Genomic DNA, 21,080 nt, shown 5'->3' with positions numbered 1-21,080 from the left:
TGGCCTTTCTCCCAACCAAAAGAGAACTGGAAATGCGGCAGCTTCCTCAGATGATCAGCTGTCCACGTCTGAAAATTCAGTGTGCCTCCAGGGTATTTTCACTTAAAATTAATCCAGAATGTTGTTTCCTTCAAGTAAGTGAAAAAGACCTGAACAACTGAGTTGATTTATTTTAAGAATTGAAGCCTATAGGAAGAGGATGTGGAGGAAAAAGCTTGAATTCCATCTCTACAACTTACCAGCTGTGTGTCCTTGGGCAAACTGCATAACCTCTCTGCACATTGGTTTCATCATCTATAAAAGTGGGAGCAGATACACCTGATGCTTTACTGCATTGGGTAGTTGTGATTCTGATTAATATGAGTAACATATATAGTCTTATAAAATATAGAATAGTATTATTATTAGCTTCATAGAATCATTTTGTAAGTGGAATATATATAATTAATTTCAAAGTTATTATTAATTGTAGTAAATAATTTCTTGTCTGCCTAAGAGTACATCTTTTCTGGAAACTGCCCCCTTGGCTATCTCCCTCCCAGTCCAGACTTCATCAGCTTTGTAGGAGTCTCCATGTTGAATAACAAGGGTTCTTTACCCCCGGGCCACAAACCAGTACCTGTCTTTGGCCTGTTAGGAACCAGGCCACACAGCAGGAAGTGAGCAGTGTGCTTCATCTGTATTTATAACTGCTCCCCACTGCTCACATTACCCCTGAGTAATGTGAGTAACCTCTGCCTCCTGTCAGATCAGCGGCAGCATTAGGTTCTCATGGAAACGTGAACCCCACTGTGAACCATGCATGGGAGGCATCTAGGTTGCATGTTCCTTATGAGAATCAAATGCCTGACGATCTGTCATTGTCTCACGTCACCCCCACATGAGACCTTTCTAGTTGCAGAAAAACAAGCTGAGATCTCCCGCTGATTCTACATTATGATGAGTTGTGTAATTATTTCATTATATATTACAATGTAATAATAATAAAAATAAAGTGTGCAATAACTGTAAAGCACTTGAATCATCCCAAAACCATTCCCCCAACCCTTGTCTGTGGAAAAATTGCCTTCCACAAAACTGGCCCCTGGTGCTGAAAAGGCTGAGGCCTGCTGTTGTGTAGCATAAGTTCAGCCTGGCCACAGCTTATTGGGATGATATTCTTAAGGCTTAGCGATATTCCTGTCCTCGGGGTATGTGACAGCACACTCCTTGTAGCAAATCCATACAACACATTCCTTGTAGCAAATTTTCTTGTTCAAGCTTGTTCAGGTCGAGTTTCTGTCATAAGCAACAAGAAAGATTCCTAAAACAATAATGAGCTAAACTAAAAAATGAGGAAAATAATATTTTTAATGGAAAATAATGGAATAAGAAATGAGAAATAAGAAGTGAGACTGCCTAAGCTATTTGTTTCCAGCTATTGAAATCTCAGCATTGTGACTAGAGACGTGACACAGCAAATCATAATCTCATAGCGCCTTAATCCTATATCTATAAAATGGAATTGGCTTGAAATTCTCACCACCCTCAAGATGCAAAAATGATCCTCTTATTTCACCAAATATAATTGAAACCAACTCAAGAATCTCATACTGGCTTGGTCCTCCACTTCTCCTTCCTCTGCGTCATCTCCTGAGAACCCTAGGAGGCTTAAATAAATTAAAGAGGAGAGTCATCTAACTTTCAACTCAAAGCATGCAAAGAGTGTCATCATTTGGCATGGTCTCTGGAAAGAGGGAAAAACTGCCAGCAGCACTACTCCCTTGGCACCATACTCCACCCAGGCTGCTGAGACCTGCCAGGCTCACGCTCAGCCAGTCCCCTCTGAAGTCTCAACTACCTACCAGGCTCCACACCCAGTCTGGTGCAGGTGCCCAGCTCTTCCAGACCCACATCCACTTCTTGTCTCATTCTAGCCTCAAAAATCAACTCAGGAGTCTGACTGCTTTCCTTTTCAATCTCTGGGATTTAAAAAATAAAAATAACAATTGTTAATTCTACTCCTTTTTTTTTTTTTGAGACACAGTCTCGTTCTGTCACCCAGGATGGAGTGCAGTGGCACGATCTCAGCTCACCACAACCTCCGCCTCCCAGGTACAAGTGATTCTCCTGCCTCAGCCTCCCGAGTAGCTGGGATTACAGGTGGCCGCCACCAAACCTGGCTAATTTTTGAATTTTTAGTAGAGCCGGGATTTCGCCATGTTGACCAGGCTGGGCTTGTACTCCTGACCTCCAGTGATTCGCCTGCCTCGGCCTCCCAAAGTGCTGGGATTACAGGCATGAGCCACAGTACCCGGCCTATTCTACTTCTTTCCTTGGTTCTGGAGCTATCTGTGTGTAGCATCACCCACTCCCCTTAGCTTACCTCTTTCCTAGAGTACTAAGTAGGAGAAGCAGAGAAACTTAATATAGATTTAGCATTGCAAGCAGGCCTTTTGAAAATAACTTTACAGTAAGAGATTATAATACATAAATTACAAATAGAATGAAATCCCCAGTGTCAGCATCATCCACAAAATCAAACAATATCATAACTTCGGTGAAGGTAAGGATGACACTGTTTTGAAAATTTTGATGGATGATTCAAAAAGTTCTTCCAGTAATAAAGATGATACTAACGTTGAAGATCTATGTAAGGAATTTAAGTAAAATTCTTTCATAAAATGTAAGGGTGGAAAAAGAAGTATTTATAAATCAATATTTTATATAAAATGTTTTTCAAATATGTTTAGGCAACTAATTAATCAACCACATATTATAGGTATATATAAATAGGTATAATTTACCTATTTTATGTAACCTTAAAAGAGTTTATGTATTCAAATTGGTCACAATTTTTTTTAACTTCTCATTGAAGAAAAAGGAAAATAACCTGATACTTGGAGTTGCTTCATATTCAGATTTATACAAATATCAAAAATGAAGAGATTTAATGATATGAACACTTTATTACTATGGTCTAATTTTCCCTGCTATTTGTCACACTCAGTTTTACAAAGATGTGGATAGGACTTCACAATCCTTAAAGTATCTTGTTTTCTTCTTCCTTATCAAAGTGTTTTCAGGAAAGAATTCTCTTACTGTATTTCTATTATGTCTCAGGTGCCCAAGAAGAACCTGGATTTTTTGAAACTCCCTTATCTATCTGCTAAGTTATTACTTAATCTAAGTTTCTATTCTCTCAAATGTAAAATAGGAGAAATAAATGGAACCATCCTCATAGGATTGGCATAGAATTAAATAAGATACTACACGTAAGGCCCAGCCTTGCTGACTTCAAAAAATGCAAGCTGCTATTACCAGGAAGGTAGAGGGATCCAACTTGTCATCCATGAAGTTGATCAGAGTCATCTGGAAAATCTCAGCACTAAGCACAATTGTCAATACACGGAATGTCAATTACCTAAATCCCATTAGTTCTCATATCAGGTCATAGGTAGGTGGCCAAATTTTGATTGATGCACTAAATTTATTTTCATTTTAATACAGGATGTGTAGATCAAAACTATTACCCAGAGTTTTGCTGAGCAAGTAGAGAATGTGCAAGTGAGAGCAAAGATGTGTGGTATTAACACCACACCAACGTTCACAGATTTACTGAAATCTGGGGAAAATTTTCTCCCCTGAATTCAAAATATAACACATTTGAAGAAGTATACAATTCTATATAAGTGCAATATATTCCTGAAGGACAACCAAATGATAAGAAGCTAACAATGAATAATTTAAGAATGTCACCAAGTTTCTTGCAATGAGAAGTAACTTCCAAAAGTGGGAGGCTGAGAAGCAACTTCTAGGTAGATTTAATCCTATGTGACAGCTACCTAATTACATACCTACCAACTGTGAATGACACATAGCCAGTTCTCAATACATATTTGTGGAGTTAATGGATCTTGTTGAATGCCTACATTTTCTGAATTAATTAGTAGCTTAAACCCATAATTTCTTAACTACTTTAAAAAAATCCCCTTTGTGGAAATTTCCTCAACTACTGAAACATTAAAGAACAAAAATGGTGTACCCATCTGTTTATCTAGACCCATGTAACAAAAAGGGAAACTGATCCTTTAGTGATCACTAGAATGAGGAAATGTCACAGGGATGTTAATACTCCTTAGTCGGCTTCTACTAACTACACTCTTCTCCAACTTTTCATAGCCCCTTATCCCCCGCCAATCTCATTTCACAGATTTCTAACAAGAGAGTAAAGAAAGGAGGTAATTGCAACAATGTCGGAGGTGAAAGACAGAGAATTGCTGCTGGGGAGAGGAGCGGTTGAGGCAGGATGCAAAAGGGTTGTACAGTCACTGTGGTCTATAGGGAGTGATTTGAAGTACACTTTTTGAAAGCTCAGACGTTTATGGAACCAGAAATAACCACTGTTCCTTCTTTTCCATTACAAAAATGCATCTGAAGTATGCTTTATAAAAGGCAAATACGTCTAAAAGGAACATACACAATTCACATACAATTACTCTTCAAAATTTAAATAGCATCTGAAACAAAGAGAAGACAAATTCTAAGAAGAGTGGAAGAGTTAGGAGTGGGCAGGACTTGGAGGAGGTGTCAAGACCTGTGGGAGAGCTGTGCAGCGCCTGCCCCCAAGGAAATGAACGCAGCAGCAAACACATCAGGAGATCAGAGGTGGGAAGTGAGTGGACGCCAAGCACAATAAGTACCTCAAACTTAGCGGGTAGGGAAGGCAGGGAGGAGGAAAGGATTTTTCCTCCAGGGTGGCCTTCTGAGGCTAGAGGTGTGACCCATCCAGAAAAACAGTGGGGAAACTCCAGGCTAGACCGCATGCTCTTCCAGTTAGTGTTCTGGAAGAAATTTGGAATAATTCTTCAGGTCATTAAAATCCAGGGAAATTTTCAGGGAAATTATCCTACCCAGCACTTTGTAAAACCACTTACCATAAGAATAAACAAAAAGAGTTTGGAGATGTTTCTTTAAAAGAATAAGAGGTATTTTTAAGTACTTTTCCCCACTTCCTCTTTCTACTGCCCACACCCCCAGCCCCTGCCCCAAGAACACACACATACTGAAATATAAAGGATAGAAAAAGTTCAGGAATACAGGGATTAAACAAATTTTAGTCTTCATTAGCCAACTAAATCTCTAGAGACAAAAAAAGTAAAAATGAGATAAAATCTTAGTTGAAGTTCAGAGTTTTTAAAATTTCAATTGATTAAACAGTTAGAGAACATAAGAATTTAAAAAAAAAAAATCTTGAACCATGCTTCAGACACTATTAAAAATAAAGGAAAATTTCATGCTTGATATGCATGCAATAAAATAAGAATTGTGTCATGTTTATCAGGCAAGCACCACTATATACTATTGCCCTAAGGAAAGAATAGCTAAAATGATATAAAATGCTTCCTTTATTCATCAGCCTGGGACACTGAAAATGTATTCTTTGGAAGTTTGCCTTCCTTTGAGTATCATTTAAAATAATTACCATTTATTACTGTATGGTCTTCTTGATGTAAAATATAGGTCTTGTGATGTAAGCATTATTTATTGCTGTGTTTTAGCAGTTAGTAGGTCCCCAACAATGCCGATAAACAGAGTGGCTGAGGAAGAAAGATTACCTTCCCAGTAAGGGAAGTCATTTTCTAATCGAAGTATTTTATTAGAACCTCTTAGTTGACAGACTTCTCACCTAACAGTACTATCAGAACATTCCTCTATTTCATATTACCACCCTCAAATCATACATTTTGGGGAAAATACAAATGTTCATTATGTTAACATCAAAGTTATGCTGTTTGAAAGAAGAAAAGTCTACAATCTAGAAGAGTCTGATGAGACAAATAATGTTCCCTGTAATTATAAACGATTCCAGCCATTGACTGTGGTTATAAACCCCAAGCTTATATCTGCAGTAGTGACTCACTGCCTTAAATTCTGTTCTCCAAATTTTGGTCTTTCTCATTTCTGTTATAATGAGCTTCTTTCCTATGGAAATTGTTCAAGAAAGTTGAATGAACTTAAATCAATTTCATATTAATAGATAATGCAAAATATTAGCAAGAGACAGATTCCTGATACAAGTCAAAAACTATTTATAGGAGAAATATGACTGTGAAGTCATCCCTCAGTGAACAATTACTAAGTTTCTACTACATGTACAGGATCATTCTAGGGACTATGGGGGATACAAAGATTGAGAAGACCCATCCCAACTTACAGAGGCTTAAAGACAAGGCTGCAATCAGCACCAGTGCCCTAATGCCCATGGTGAGCATGCTATCTAAAGCATTTGATTCTCATGAAAAAAAAAAAAAACTTAAGTCTAATTTATTTGAGCTTTTGAAATTAGAGGTAGCATGACTTAATGATGTAAGCAATGGGCTAAGATTAAAAGAACCTGGAGTCCAACATCAATCTGCTGCTAAGTAAGAGTTAGAGACAAGCTGGTTACGGAAGTAGAAAACACCACAGAGGGTGACCTGTGATCTACAGAATGTTCTTCCATTGTGAAGATCCAGAAAATCAACTTTCCTGGAGACAACCATAGTTGATCAGATCCCAGAGAAGACTGAAGCTAACAAAATTTACAACAAAATGAGTGATAAACTAGAACACCACTTTACCAATCAGGTTAATTGTCAATGCACCTGGAATTCTATGGATCCACTGGCCCTAAAGAAAGACTATACATAAAACCCAAACCTCTACTCTTCCGTCAAGAGTTACCTTCCAAGAGAAACAGAATTCTTCTACTGGTTGGGCACACCAAACTCTTCTCCCTCTTATGAGAAGGAATGAAATTAGCTCTTCATTTTCTGCAGAACAAAACCCAAAAGCCTTGGCCTGGCAATCAAAGTCTGCCAGTGTCGGACCATGTGACTCCAGTGTTACCTCTTTTCTTTCTCCCATCCCTTCTCGTAGGCCTCCAGAATCCAAGCTCCAACGACACAAAACCTGGCATTCTTTCTCAATAAGCTATGCTTTCTCATGCTTCTATGCCTTAGAAATGTCTGATCCCACTTAAAAAGCTCTGTCCTTCTCTCTTACACTGTGAGAGTCAGATGGTCAGCCCCCAGGTAAAAAATTTTATGATTACTTTGTCTCCCACTTAGACCTGGGCCCAAAGCATAGTTAGTTGCTTCCATTACATTCTGTTCATGCCTTTATGATAATAGGTATCTCATTTGTATATGTTTGGTTTCTCTCCCCTCCTCCACCCCAAGTAGATCACAAGCCCCACAAGGACAAGGACCACATTTCTCATATTTGAATGTATGAAGCCTAGCACTTGGCAGACTCAAGAAATGTTTGCTGACTGAATAACATGAGTCTACATTGAAAGCCAAGTTGGTATCGGAAGGTTATACTGCAAAGAAAGAGACAAAGCAAGGGTGTTAAATATTCCCTGTGAGCAATTCTAGCTTATGCAATCAACTCCATCCTAGGGCAGTATCTCCTACAAGGACCATGGTGGCTCCCTCTCCCTTAGACTACATTTAAAACCCTGACAGATTCTTTGTGTGTGTGTGTGTGTGTGTGTGTGTGTGTGTGTGTGTGTGTGTTTTGTTTTGTTTTGTTTTGTTTTGTTTGTTTTTTTGAGACGGAGTCTTGCTGTGTCCCCCAGGCTGGAGTGCAGTGGCGCGATCTCGGCTCACTGCAAGCTCCGCCTCCCGGATTCACGCCATTCTCCTGCCTCAGCCTCCTGAGTAGCTGGGACTACAGGCGCCCACCACCGCGCCCGGCTAATTTTTTGTATTTTTAGTAGAGACGGTGTTTCACCGTGGTCTCGATCTCCTGACCTTGTGATCCGCCCGCCTCGGCCTCCCAAAGTGCTAGGATTACAGGCGTGAGCCACCGCGCCCGGCAAAACCCTGACAGATTCTTACAAATAATTCAACTGTTCATCAATCATCAGTAGGCAATATAGCTGAGGAGATTATTTTCCAGGTCTGTACTCCTCAGGTTACCTGCCTCCTTGGGGAAGATTGGTTTCTTAAATTATCGCTTAGAAGGACCATTCTTATCCATCGTGTGTTGATTATTACTAGTATCCATTTCCAAACATTCCTGGTATCCAACCATCTCAAGTATGTTGTCCTTAAACTCTAGAGATGCATGCTATTGCAAGGTTAGCGCCAGACCTAATGAAAAATGTGACCTTGAAGAAATAATCTCTGAGTTTCATAGTATATCTTAAGGTAGAACGAAAACAATGAACATTTTAGAAGCATCATACTTGAAAGTTGAAAGTGAGGCTATAAGGTAGTCACTAAAATCTAGATCTGATTCTCAAGCCAGGCTTCTTTCATTATTTCAAAAAGCAGATCTTCATCTGTCTTACAAAATGATTGTGAAGGTAAAATAAGGTAGTATGTGTTGGTAGAGTTAACACATGTGAGAGTTCTTGGGAAAATCTCCACATAATATACTTGATTAATTAGGTAGAAAATAGACCGTAGTTAATATGGCCTGTAGTGTTTATCCCAAGAATGTTCCTGAACATTCAGCTCACACATCAGTAATTAAGAGCTACAGAAAGGAGCCATTGTCTTGCTTCTTTCTACATTCAAACTCAGGCCAGGCTGAGATGAAATCCTTGGCATTCTCTATGCCCACCAACCAGGAAATGGTCTTGCCTCTGAGATGCTGAAGGAAATGTGGAAATGTTTGCCCACTGTGGCTAAGGGTTGGGCAGAAAGTCTGATGAAACGAGCCAAAGGTTTTCTGTTTCTCTATGGCAAGATCAAGAATGGCAAATTCAGGTGACCAGGGCCGCAATTTTTAAAGCTCCTTAAGACTGTGTCAACACTGACACAAAAATTTGCCAATTATATATGTATGATGGTGCCATGTGACAAGCAATTTTAAATGAGAAAATTCTTTTTCTAAAAGAGCACACTTTTCCATCCTATGGCTGAATGTATGTTCTTTGACAGAGTTCTTAGCTCCACACAGGATTTAAGGATACTACCATGCTCTAAATGGCATATGAGATTTTGTCACTGTAGAAAGCACACAAAATTCAACAGCTATGAGTATGAGACAATCCCCCAGTCATTTCATCAAAAAAGAGTAGTCAGAGTCTGGGGAGTGTGTGTGTGTGTGTGTGTGTGTGTGTGTGTGTGTGTGTGTGTGTGTGTATCACATTTTCTATTACACTACTGGGCTTAGATAACCATGAATCAAGGACCAACTGCTCAAGAACGCATTACTCTGAAAGTCAGCTCAAAGACATGATTCCACGAAGCACTCAGTTCCCTTGCCACTCACATTATACTTTGGAAAAGCTCTGAAGCTGAGTAAAGCATTCTATTAAGTCTTTAATCATTCAGAAAATTTGCAATTATTCATTGTTAGTATTTAGAAATGGAATTTATTTTTATAGGCTAATGAAGTTGCTATTTTATGAAGTTGCTAAATTAACTTACTAGTTTTAGAGTATATACATGTACTATAAGCCTCGAGCTACCCAAGTGCTTGATTAACTGCACTCTCCCACTTACTGTGTTAATAGTATAACACTCTAAGGAGTTAATCTTATTTTCTATTTCTAAGCCCTTGAACAAGTTCCAGCACCTAATTCATCCTCCAGGACTAGAAAAAAATATATGTATATGTATATGTCCTGTTACCTACACTAGAGTACCAACTAAGACAATTTGAAGATTGAAGCAGCATTGCCCCAGTTTTTCCCAAACATTATTATAATCCTAATAAGAAAGCAGTTACATGTCCCCTCTGCTGGTCTCCAAACTTCTCATCTCGCATATATTGGAATTAATTATTGTCATAGTCAGTTTACCTTAAAATTTCAAATACATAGAAACCAGAGAGTGCGAAATGAGGAAAGAAATCTTGTAGTGCCACAGGAAAAGCCAATAGTGTTTACTTCTGTCTCTCAGGCGTCTGACGTTCATATTAAGTAATGTGATAGAATTAATATGCTAGGTAAAATTACCAATTTGTTATTTGTTTTTATTTTACTCAGATAACTCAGATTTATGTCTAAACAAATGTGAGGATAACTTATAAACTGCCTAAATTATGCTTGGACTTGGAAGGAAATAATTTAATACTTTCTCCAAAAAGGCTCCCTCTTTCCACCTCCATTATGTAAGCAATGTGGGAAATATTTCATAAATAATAAACAGTTCATGGGGCAGATTAAAATATTACATTCCTTTTTCCACAAACTCCAGCACTTAAGAACTTTGAGCAAGGGATCCAGAGTAGATTGAAATAAGCTTAGAAGTCTTGATTGTGTGTTTCTAGAACTGTGTCATTTGTCTCCACCAAGATAAGCAGAACTCACTGTCTGAGTCACAGATTAAAAGTATATCATATTTACTTATTGGTGATAATTCCAATATCCAATTGATCAGCCAGCAAATAATCTTTGGAAACAGAAACACTGGATTGGTAAAAATTCCTGACATTTCTAGAAATCTCCAAGCCAAATGCAAAAGTCGCAATTGCCAAGGATTCCAAATATCATAACAAAAGTAAAGAAATGAAGAAACAGACCAATCACTGAGAACAGCAAAAAGCTCAGATTGTATTCATTGTGTTCTCTAGTTCCTCTGTCTAACAAAGTTAGAAAACCAGATGATACGGTTTATCTGTGTCCCAAACTCAAACCCAAATCTCATCTTGAATTGTAGGTCCCATAATTCCCATGTGTTGTGGGAAGAACTTGGTGGGAGATAATTGAATCATGGGGGCGGTTTCCCCCATACTGTTCTCATGGTAGTGAATACGTCTCATGAGATCTGATGGTTTTATAAGGAATTTTCCATTTCACTTGACTCTCCTTCTCTCTCTTGCCTGCCACATGTAAGATATGCCTTTTGCCTTCCACCATGATTGTGAGACCTCACCAGCCATGTGGAACTGTGAGTCCATTAAACCTCTTTTTCTTTATAAATTACTCATTCTTGGGTATGTCTTTATCAGCAGTATGAAAATGAACTAATACACCAGGCGTGGTAGTTGAATTAAAATTAAAACTAAGTCTACATAGAAAATTCAACCACTACAAGTCATCATAGTTAAACACACCAAATAAAGTTATTACAAGACTATTTTAAATCTGAATCATCTGAATAACTACCTTAACTGGCCATTTTATATTTCTTGCACAACTTCTTAACTTTTAAAATCATATGATTACGTACAACTTAAATGTTTCTTAGGACTCATAGATGTAGGTGATGAGTTATTTTTAACACCTCAATTCTAAATCATTTAAACACATGGGATACATATTAAGATTTTAGGAAGTCAGAATTTGAGCAAACTGAAAAGATCTCAAGAAATTGAATGAATTTCCATGTGGCGATTTTATGGCCAGAAAAGACTAAAGGAAAGCAATCAATGTGTCATCAAGCTGCACGGCATTCTTTAGGCTGAGAGATAGCTGCTGGAGTTTTACTGTTTCAAGGCAAAATAATGTAACTAGTGCTCCTTTGGCTTCTATGCAAACAATTGAGTTGCCATGAGAGACATCAGGCTTTTCCTGTTAAGCATCTGCACAAAGAACCTAGCACAAAGCCAGACAAACAGGGTGTGACCGAGTGCACCCAAGAGACTGTTAAAAGAGAAACTTTGGACAAATTTAACGTAACCGAATTTAAGACAGCAAAGAGTGATTCGCGAAGGGGGCAGCCACCTCCCCCAACACAACCAGAACAGGTTTAGAGAGACTCTGGCACTGCAACTTGATGGAAGATTTATGGACAGAAAAAGGAGTGATGTACAGAAAACAGAAGTGAAGTACAGAAACAGCTGGATTAGCTACAGCTCGACATTTGCCTTATTTGAACACCATTTAAACAGTTGGCCACCTGTGAGTGGCGAAATGTCAGTGATTGGTACACGTAGGTTACAGCCTGTTTATACATCCAGTTAGGTTACAGTTCACTGCTTATGAAGTAAGTTTAAGCTGAACTTAAAGGATGTAAGAAGGCAGCTTTGAGCTAAATTTGTTTTGTTTTGTTTTGTTTTGAGACGGAGTCTCACTCTGTCACCCAGGCTGGAATGCAGTGGTGAGATCTCGGCTCACTGCAACCTCCACCTCCCTCAGCCGCTGCCACCGGCCAACCACCGGTGTAGCTGGGATTGCGGGCGCCAGCCACCGCAACCAGCTGATTTTTGTATTTTTAGTAGAGACTGGGTTTCGCTCTGTTGACCAGGTGGTCTCAAACGCCTAACCTCAAGTTATCCGCAAGCCTTTGCCTCCCAAAGTGCTAGGATTACAGGGGTGAGCCACCACACCCGGCCTAGGCTAAATTTAATTTAACTAGATGCCCCAAGTGTCTCTTCTTGGTAAAAGAGAGGACATCTGTTTCAAAGAAAAGCTTTGAAGAAAGAGGCTGGATTCAGATACTGTTTCCCATATTAAATAACACCCACACCGCACGTGTATGGATTGAGATTCTCTCTCAAAGTGGTTATTTCAGTCATGGAAATGCCACAAATGAATGTCCGAATGAACCAGTCTTATGTATTAGAGCAAACGTGTTCTAAGGATGTCTTGGTGTATTAAATTTTAGTATTACATAGAATCTCAAATTTTCAAAAGAGAGAAATGACTCCATGAGGCCAAGATTTACATTCATACACTCGCACATACATAAAACTGCCACCAATGGCACTGTAAATCAACTAATTGCTTCCAGAGAAGGCTTTGTCTATGTTCAATATTAAATTTTTCTTTTTTTTTTTTTTTTAGATAGAGTCTCGCTCTGTTGCCCAGGCTGGAGTGCAGTGGCGCAATCTCAGCTCTCTGCAAGCTCCACCTCCTGGATTCACGCCATTCTCCTGCCTCAGCCTCCCAAGTAGCTGGGACTACAGGCGCCCACCACCACACCCGGCTAACTTTTTTGTATTTTTAGTGCAGACAGGGTTTCACCATGTTAGCCAGGATGGTCTCAAACTCCTAACCTCGTGATCTGCCTGCCTGGGCCTTCCAAAGTGCTGAGATTACAGGCATAAGCCACCACGCCCAGCCAGTATTAAATTGTTTACTTGTATATGTGTACATACACTTCCCTTAAAAAATTTAGGAGGGTGACAGGTTTTCAAATGTAGTAGAAATCTAATCAGATCAGGGTGAAGGCTTTGCACAACTTTCACAGCTTGGTCTGTTAGGTAAGTTGCAATTTGTCTAAGTCATACTTCACTCAAAAGTTCATCCAACTGTCCATTGAACATATACTGTATGCTCAGCACTGGGGATACAAGGATCAAAAAACAGTCCTGCACCAAAGGCAGTCTTATCACTCCTCATCAGACAGATACATGAGAAAGAGTTGCCATGAGATCTGTGAACACTGTAAAAGAGCAAGAGATAAGGTACAGACTGTGATAGGGGTGCAAAGAAAAGTTTAGGCTCCCAGGGCAGGGGTGAAAAGAATTCAATAAGGGAAAGATGTCTGAGCATCTTGGAGGACTGGCTGGCAATTGACACATAGACATGGCCAAGGGGAGGAAGGACAGATGACCAGGTGGAGCAGACAACATGTGCACATTCACAGAGGCATGAAATGGCACAGCATGTTCAAGAGCCAGGAGTTGAACTGTCATTGGATTTAAGCTGAAAGTAGTTGTATTAATGTAGTCTATAATTTCCTTATAAATAAACTGCGCATTAGTGCCACATTACTGCTCTTTCTCATCTTTTAACACCGGAAAAAAATCCCATGAATTTTCTGTGAAATTTTACAAGATCATCCAAAACACATTCTAGTGGAAAGTTACAAACACAATTACAGTAGACATAAATTCCTAATGACTTACAGTTGATTAATTAAGAAGAAAACCCTACAATTTATTTCTTTTCCATCACCCTTGGATTTCGGGTTAAGCATTTCATTCAGTTCTTCATTCAGCAGGACGAGGTGGCAGAAGTTATTACTGGGAGCACAGTGCAGAGGTCAAGAGCTTTGCAACTGGACAGACCGGGGTTTGAATCCTGCCTTTGTTTCTCAGTAACCATGTGACCCAGGTTAAGTTTCTTAACTTCTCCAGCCTCAGTTTCCTTGTGCGTATAACAGGTGTTATACTAGCACATGATTCAAATAAATAGTCTGATAATTAAATAAGATTACATGTAGGCTGGGTGCGGTGGCTCACTCCTGTAAGCCCAGCACTTTGGGAGGCTGAGGCGGGTAGATCACAAGGTCAGGAGTTCAAGACCAGCCTGGCCAACGTGGTGAAAACCTGTCTCTACTAAAAATAAGAAAATTAGCTGGGCACGGTGGCAGGTGCCTATAATCCCAGCTACTCAGGAGGCTGAGGCAGGAGAATTGCTCAAACCCGGGAGATGGAGGTTGCAGTGAGTCAAGGTCGCGCTACTGCACTCCAGCCTGGGTGACAGAGCAAGACTCCGCCTCGGGGGAAAAAAAAAAAAGATTACATGTAAAGAGCTTTGCAGAACGTATAATGTGTAGTGAATATGTAGTGAGAGCTCAATAAATAATTTTAAAATTACAAAATAAGACAAGGTGATGTTGGTCTGTAAATAAATACAACCAAAACTAGCAATGTATTCAATTATCCAAATAATTGAGAAGTAACTCTCATTCTCGAATTAGCTGGCTAATTTGAAATAACTAGCTATTTTAGATACAAAAAGTGATGTAGGTTTCAGATGAAAACAGTTTGGGATTTGATTTCTCTGGCAACATAAGTCAATTCTCGTTTTCCATTTAAGTATATAAAATCAATCTAAATGTCTGTTCTCACCAAACCCCCTACATTTCTTGGACTTTGGTTCTCCCATTTTACTCTCTAGTTAAAAGATGCTCATATCGTTTACTATAAAGAGATGTCTAGAAGAAAAGTATCTATACACAAAGTGGACATTTGGATATTTGAGAAGCCTAAAAGCTCATATATAGCTTTGCACACTTGAAATACTGGGCAGTTGATAGAAACCCACAGGAACAGTTACCAAGGTAATCTTGAATAGATTGGCCCTAGTGTTCCGTAAATCCTACTGACTGACTCACTTATCAATTGGTACAGTCCGGTGCTTTTCAACTCTGTCTGCATGTGAGAATCATCTGGGATCTTTTAAAACTCCTTACACCTTCTGGTAGAATTGGTCTAAGTAGCAGCCTTACCATCTGTAATTTTTTAAGTTCTCCAGGTGATTCAAATGTACATCCAGAGTTGAAAACCACTGGTGTGGCATAAGCTTATAATTTGAAAAAGGAAAAAAGAAAATACTTGTTATATACAGGGATGATGAAGATGGTCACAGTCTGATTTTTGTTTACATTAATAGTTTTGAAAGGGGAAAATAATCTCTGTCTTAAAATTTAATTCAATTTAACTGTAATGCTTACTGAGTGCTTACTATATATATTGCACATTGTGCCAATAACGGTCATAAATATTTTTTAAAAGTGAATAACAGAGTTATTGGCAGAGGGAATAATCTGATTAGAGAGGCAATGCATACACACAAAAACATCATTAGCGATAACTATAATGCAATAATATGAACAATTAAATAGTCTGATTCCAAAGCTCTTAAGGAGGTCAGGAGAAATGGCCAAAGTGGTCAGAATCTCTGAGGAAGCTGGAAGCTTGGGGAAACTAAGGTCTTGAAGTGATAGGATTTGCAGAAACAGAGAGAAAAGAGGAAGAAACTTCAGCATTTCTTTTGGGATGTGTAATACGTTGGGAAGAACTCAGTTTTCAAGTTGTTTTTTCTAACTGAGCCTCATTTGTGGCTACCTAGTTTAAAAGCAAGAACAGCCTGGCCCTCCCTCCTACAAGGCTGTCCTTTCTTCATAATTCATTGCCTGTGTGGCATGTGAACAAACACACACCATGAAAAAATGACAGCCTCTTTCTGCAAAGGAAAAGTTTCTGAGATCAGCTTATGGAGAAAAACAAAGAAGCAATCCTATAGAAATCAAATATTTTTAAAAATTGAATTTGTTTCATTTTCACTCATTGTCCAAGTGGGCTTCCTGACATTTTATTTTCTTGACTAATGTTCTTTAGTTTACCATTTTTCTTCATCCCTTTGATTTGACTGTGCCCTCCCTTTAAAGTGTTGGCAGTACTTACTTTAAAGTAGGTTTTAATCTTGGTTTAGAATTTTTTTTTCTTTAATTTGCAATTTGTGGTTGGGAAATGATCTGCTTTTTGTTTCAGGTTGTTTAATGTTTTCCAATAAATATTCTTCTTGCACTCCAGTGGGTTCATTCACAAAACATTTAATGTCATTTGTGTCTTTGAAGAATAGTGTGTTCCATTAGAACAAAAGTGAGTTCCTGCATAGAGCTTATGATGGTTTATAATTGGTAAGCTATTAACTTGACCAAGTTTGTGAACTAATAAAGGGAGTAGGAAACTCTTAGATATTTACTCTTTTTCTTGTATTCATTCATTCAACAGCTCCTGCCTCTAAATAACTTATAATTCTTTGGGAATTGGGAAGGAGTAGAAAACTGTAAAAGAGAACCAGAACACAAAATGAATAATACCATGATAAAGGTATGCACAGGGAGCTATGGGGAGGCCAGAGACGAAACCCTTCTCAGAGTAGTGCCCCCACTATAGTCAAAGCAAAGGACTATAGCTGAACAAGTAAAAGAGAAAAGAACACCTCAGGCCTTCAGAGGAAGCAATATAAACAAATACCTTCAGTCACATGATGTAATGAAACTTAGAAAATAAAGGAAGTGATCAAAATAAGACAAAGAAGTGAACAGGAGTCAAGTACGAAAGACCTAGTATGCAATGCCAAACAGCTTGAACTTAACTCTGTAACAACATGGAATCACTGAAGTACTGTAGGCAGGGAAATGCACGATCTGACTTACCCAGGTTGTGATTTGGAAAATGGACTGAGGGCAGGGAGACCGGATAAGGTAGGTGCAGCAATCTGCTTGAGAAATAATGAGACTATGAACCATAGTAGTAGACATTCAAATGTAGAAAAAGGGATGAATTTGAGAGGCAGTAGGAGGTAGAACTGACAAAATTTGGTGAATGACTTGATGAGGATAGGTATGGGAACGGAGAAAGGGCAATCGAGAATGTTATTTAGGTTTCTAGCTCAGGACACTGGATGGATATGATGCCTGTAACTAATCTATCCACTCTTACACTCATTGTGGCTTCAATAGATTTTGTTGGGAACTAAGTGAAACAAATGTGTTTAAGTAATAATGGATGTTTAAGTAATTCATTCATGATCTGATGTATTAAACCGGGCAAATTTTCATTCACACTTTTATTTAGATAATATCTGAATTGAGTAGTTCTTTCTTTTAATCTGTTAGTTTAAAGTAAATCAGCCTAAGAATTAGAGACTAGAAAATGCAATCTTTTAATATGAAGCATCTAAAGACATTTTCCTCCAGCTGTTAAAACGAGACTTCTGATACCACTTCTCATTCATTTGTTTTGTGTTTTGTTTTGTTTGTGTCATTTTTGTTGTTGTTTTCAGGAAGGTTTTACTTTTTAGAGCAGCAGTAGGTTGAGAGGAAGTTACAGACCACACATGCATCATCTCCACTATCATCAATATTCTCCAAGTGATACACCTGTTACAACTGATGAAACTGTATTGACACATCATCACCCAAAGTACGTATTTCTTTAGGGTTCACTCCTGATGTACAGAGTGTTTGGACAAATGTATACGGACATATACCTATCATGATAGTATCATACAGAGTATGTTTACTGCCCTAAATCATCCATTTGTTTGAACCTCTGAGTCTAGAAAAGAGATAACAGGCAGGCATCACCTTGAACTCAGCCAGGTGTCAATTGACTATTGAATTCCATTGTGTCAAGGATTGGCCTGTTGCAGCTTACTGACACTGTAGGCCTTTGTGAGTACATGGAAGACATTAAGGCATGATCAGGGTCTGAGGATACAACTTTTTTCATGTCAAATATGTTATGCCACCTTACACAGCAAACATTTTTCTAATGTTTGCTATGTTTAGAAGGTAAAGGAATTCGAAACAGCAAGAGACCAAAAGAAAATGGGAAAAAGGCCTTCTATGAAATTAAAATAGGTTCATTCCCTAAATAACTAATGGTCTAGAGTACTTCCTGGCAGTTGTTAACTGATTCTATATGTCAGGAACCAAGTCAGACCCCTGCCCTAGCGAATGTACAGGCTGATAAAAAAGATAGACATTATAGGGGAATAATTTTTTTCAGCTTTACTGAGGTATAATTGACAAATTAAAGTTATATATGTTCAAAGTGTACAACATGATGTTTTGATATTTGTGTACATTGGGAAATGACTACCACAATCACGCTAATTAGCATACCCAGCACCTCACATAGTTACCATTTTGTTAGGGAGGAGCAAGAATGCTTAAGATCTACTCTCAGTAAATTTCATATATGCAGAACATCATTATTATTAACTATAGTCACCATGCTGTACCTCAGGTCTCCAGAACTTATTTACCTTTTAAGCGAAAGTGTGTGCCTTTTGGCCAGCATCTCTGCATTTCCCCACCCCTCAATATCTGGTAACCACCCTTCTACTCTCTGTTTCTATGAGTTTGACTCTTTTAGGCTCATAGAGATCATGCAACATTTGTCTTTCTGTGTCTGATTTGTTGCATTTAGCATAATCTCCTCCAGGTTCATCCATGTTGCCACAAATGGTAGGATTTTCTTCTTAAGGCTGAAACAAAATTACTCTTATCTTATACCATATACAAAAGTCAACTCAAAATATGTAAAAGACCTAAATATAAAATTATGTTTCCTTAGAAGAGAGGAAAAGCTTTTGGACATTTGCCTTGGTAATGATTTTTTTGATATCATACCAAAAGCTCAGGCCAAAAAGCAAAATAAATAAATGGGACTACATCAAACCAAACAGCTCTGCACAGTAAAGGAAACAACCAACAAAATGAAACAGTAGCGTGTGGATTGGAATATATCTGATAAGGGGTTAACATTCCAAAATGTATAAAGAACTCATACAACTCAAGAGTGAAAAAAAACAAATCACCTGATTATAAAATTGGCAAAAGATATTTTTCCAAAGAAGACATAAAAATAGCCAATGGGTGTATGAAAAGGTGCTCAACATCATTACTCTTCAAGGATATGCAAATCAAAACCACCATGAGATACCACCTTCCACTGTTAGGATGGCTGGTGTCAAAAAGTCAGAAGATAGCAAGTGTTGGTGAAGGTTTGGAAAAAAGGGAACTCTTATACACTGTTGATGGGAATGTAGATTGGTATAGTCATTATGGAAAACAGTATGGAGACTTCTAAAGAAATTAAAATTAGAACTACTGTATGACCCAGCAATCTATTTTTTAGGCATGTAACCAAAGGAAATAAAATCACCACCTTGTAAAGATACCTGCACTCCTATATTCATCGCAGCATTATTCACAAGAGCTAAGCTATGGAAACAACCTAAGTATCTGTCAATGGACAAATGGAAAAAGAAACTGTGGTACATCTATACAATGGAATATTAGTCAGTCCTAAAAAAGAATGAGATCTTGCCATTTGCCACAATATCACAATATGCATCAGACTGGAGAACGTTATGAGACACAGAAAATAATTTCTCTTATATGTGGAATATTTTTAATCAAATATACAGAAAGAGAGCAAAATAGTGTTTACCAGCGGTTGGGAGGGAAGGAAATAGGGAGATGTCGTTCAGAGGATACAGAGTAGCAGATATGTACAATGAATAAGTCTAGTGATCTAATGTAAAACATGAGGACTTTAGGTAATAAAATTGTTCTGTATGTGAAATTCATGCCGAGCAGCTTTAGCTGCTCTTGCCACAAAAACAAAAACAAAAATGGCAGTGTGTGAGCTGATGTATATGTTAATTTGCGTCACTATAATAACCTGTTTACTATCTATATGTATCCCATAACATCATGTCGTATACCTTACATATGCACAATATAATGTATTTATAAAAAATACACTTAACCAATAATGAAAGTTTGCTGAAAATTAGGAAAAGGAAGGTATGGAATAATATGGAAGTAAATAGCAGATTATCTAACTGAAGGGATCAAACCTAGTGCAAAGAGTCAGAGATCTTCCAGAGCAAAAGATATTAATGCTTAGGCTTATGTACACTAGGGTCACGGAAATGCAGAGTACTCCAGACAGAAAGAAGGGTTAGAGACTACCGTTGGTAAACTCAATGATGGCACTTCAGGTTGCCTCACAGAGAGAAACCATGATAGGACATCAGTTTGTCAGGGACCGAAAGAATGTCAGAAAAGTGAAACTCTCCAAATAAGCTGAGGCTTCCAGCAAACAATCATAGTTAAAAACAAGAGGAGGTTTTCATAACCACTATTAGCCATTTTTATGTCTTCTTTGGAATAATATCTATTCAAGTCTTTTGCCCATTTTATATTCAAGTGATTTGTTTCTTCACTCTTGAGTTGTATGAGTTCTTTATAAATTTTGGATATTAACCCCTTATGAGATACGTGGTTTGCAAATTTTTTTTTCTAATCTGTAGGCTACTGTTTCATGTTGCTTATTGTTTCCTTGTTAACTACTTCTTTATTTAACCACTTCTTGTTTTTAACTATAATTTTTCAAGGACACTTAATGTATTAGGGTGAATCTTTGTACCTGCTTCGTTATCTGTTGAAAACAGTGGCCTTTGAATTAAAAACTAAAGAACAATTTAAATAGGATATAAAATTCCAAAATGGCAAAAAAAAAAGAATAAAATAAAGTCCCTTTTATAAATTTGATTAAGTTTCAAGGCTCTATGAGTCCCTATTATACATTTGATAAAGTTTCCTGGCTCAAAACTAGAACACTGAGAAACCTGACATAAAGTCGATCACAATTTGATTATAAATTATTTTAGAGCATAGAGGATATGACCTAAGACTAATTTTCAATGTGAAAAAGAAACTATAAAAAGTCAACATAATGATTTGGGACAAGATTCCGCAAGGTGGCAACCAAGTCTTCCAACAAGAGAACACAAAGTGAATGATCCATTGCTATTACGTTATTTCATATGTATATTATAGTGCACAATTGATATTACGTTGTAATATATAATATCAGTATTTTAACAAAATATGCAA

The sequence above is a fragment of the Macaca fascicularis genome, chromosome 4 (assembly GCF_037993035.2).
Source record: "Macaca fascicularis isolate 582-1 chromosome 4, T2T-MFA8v1.1".
NCBI lineage: Eukaryota > Metazoa > Chordata > Mammalia > Primates > Cercopithecidae > Macaca > Macaca fascicularis.
Note: the sequence above shows the minus strand (reverse complement) of the source record.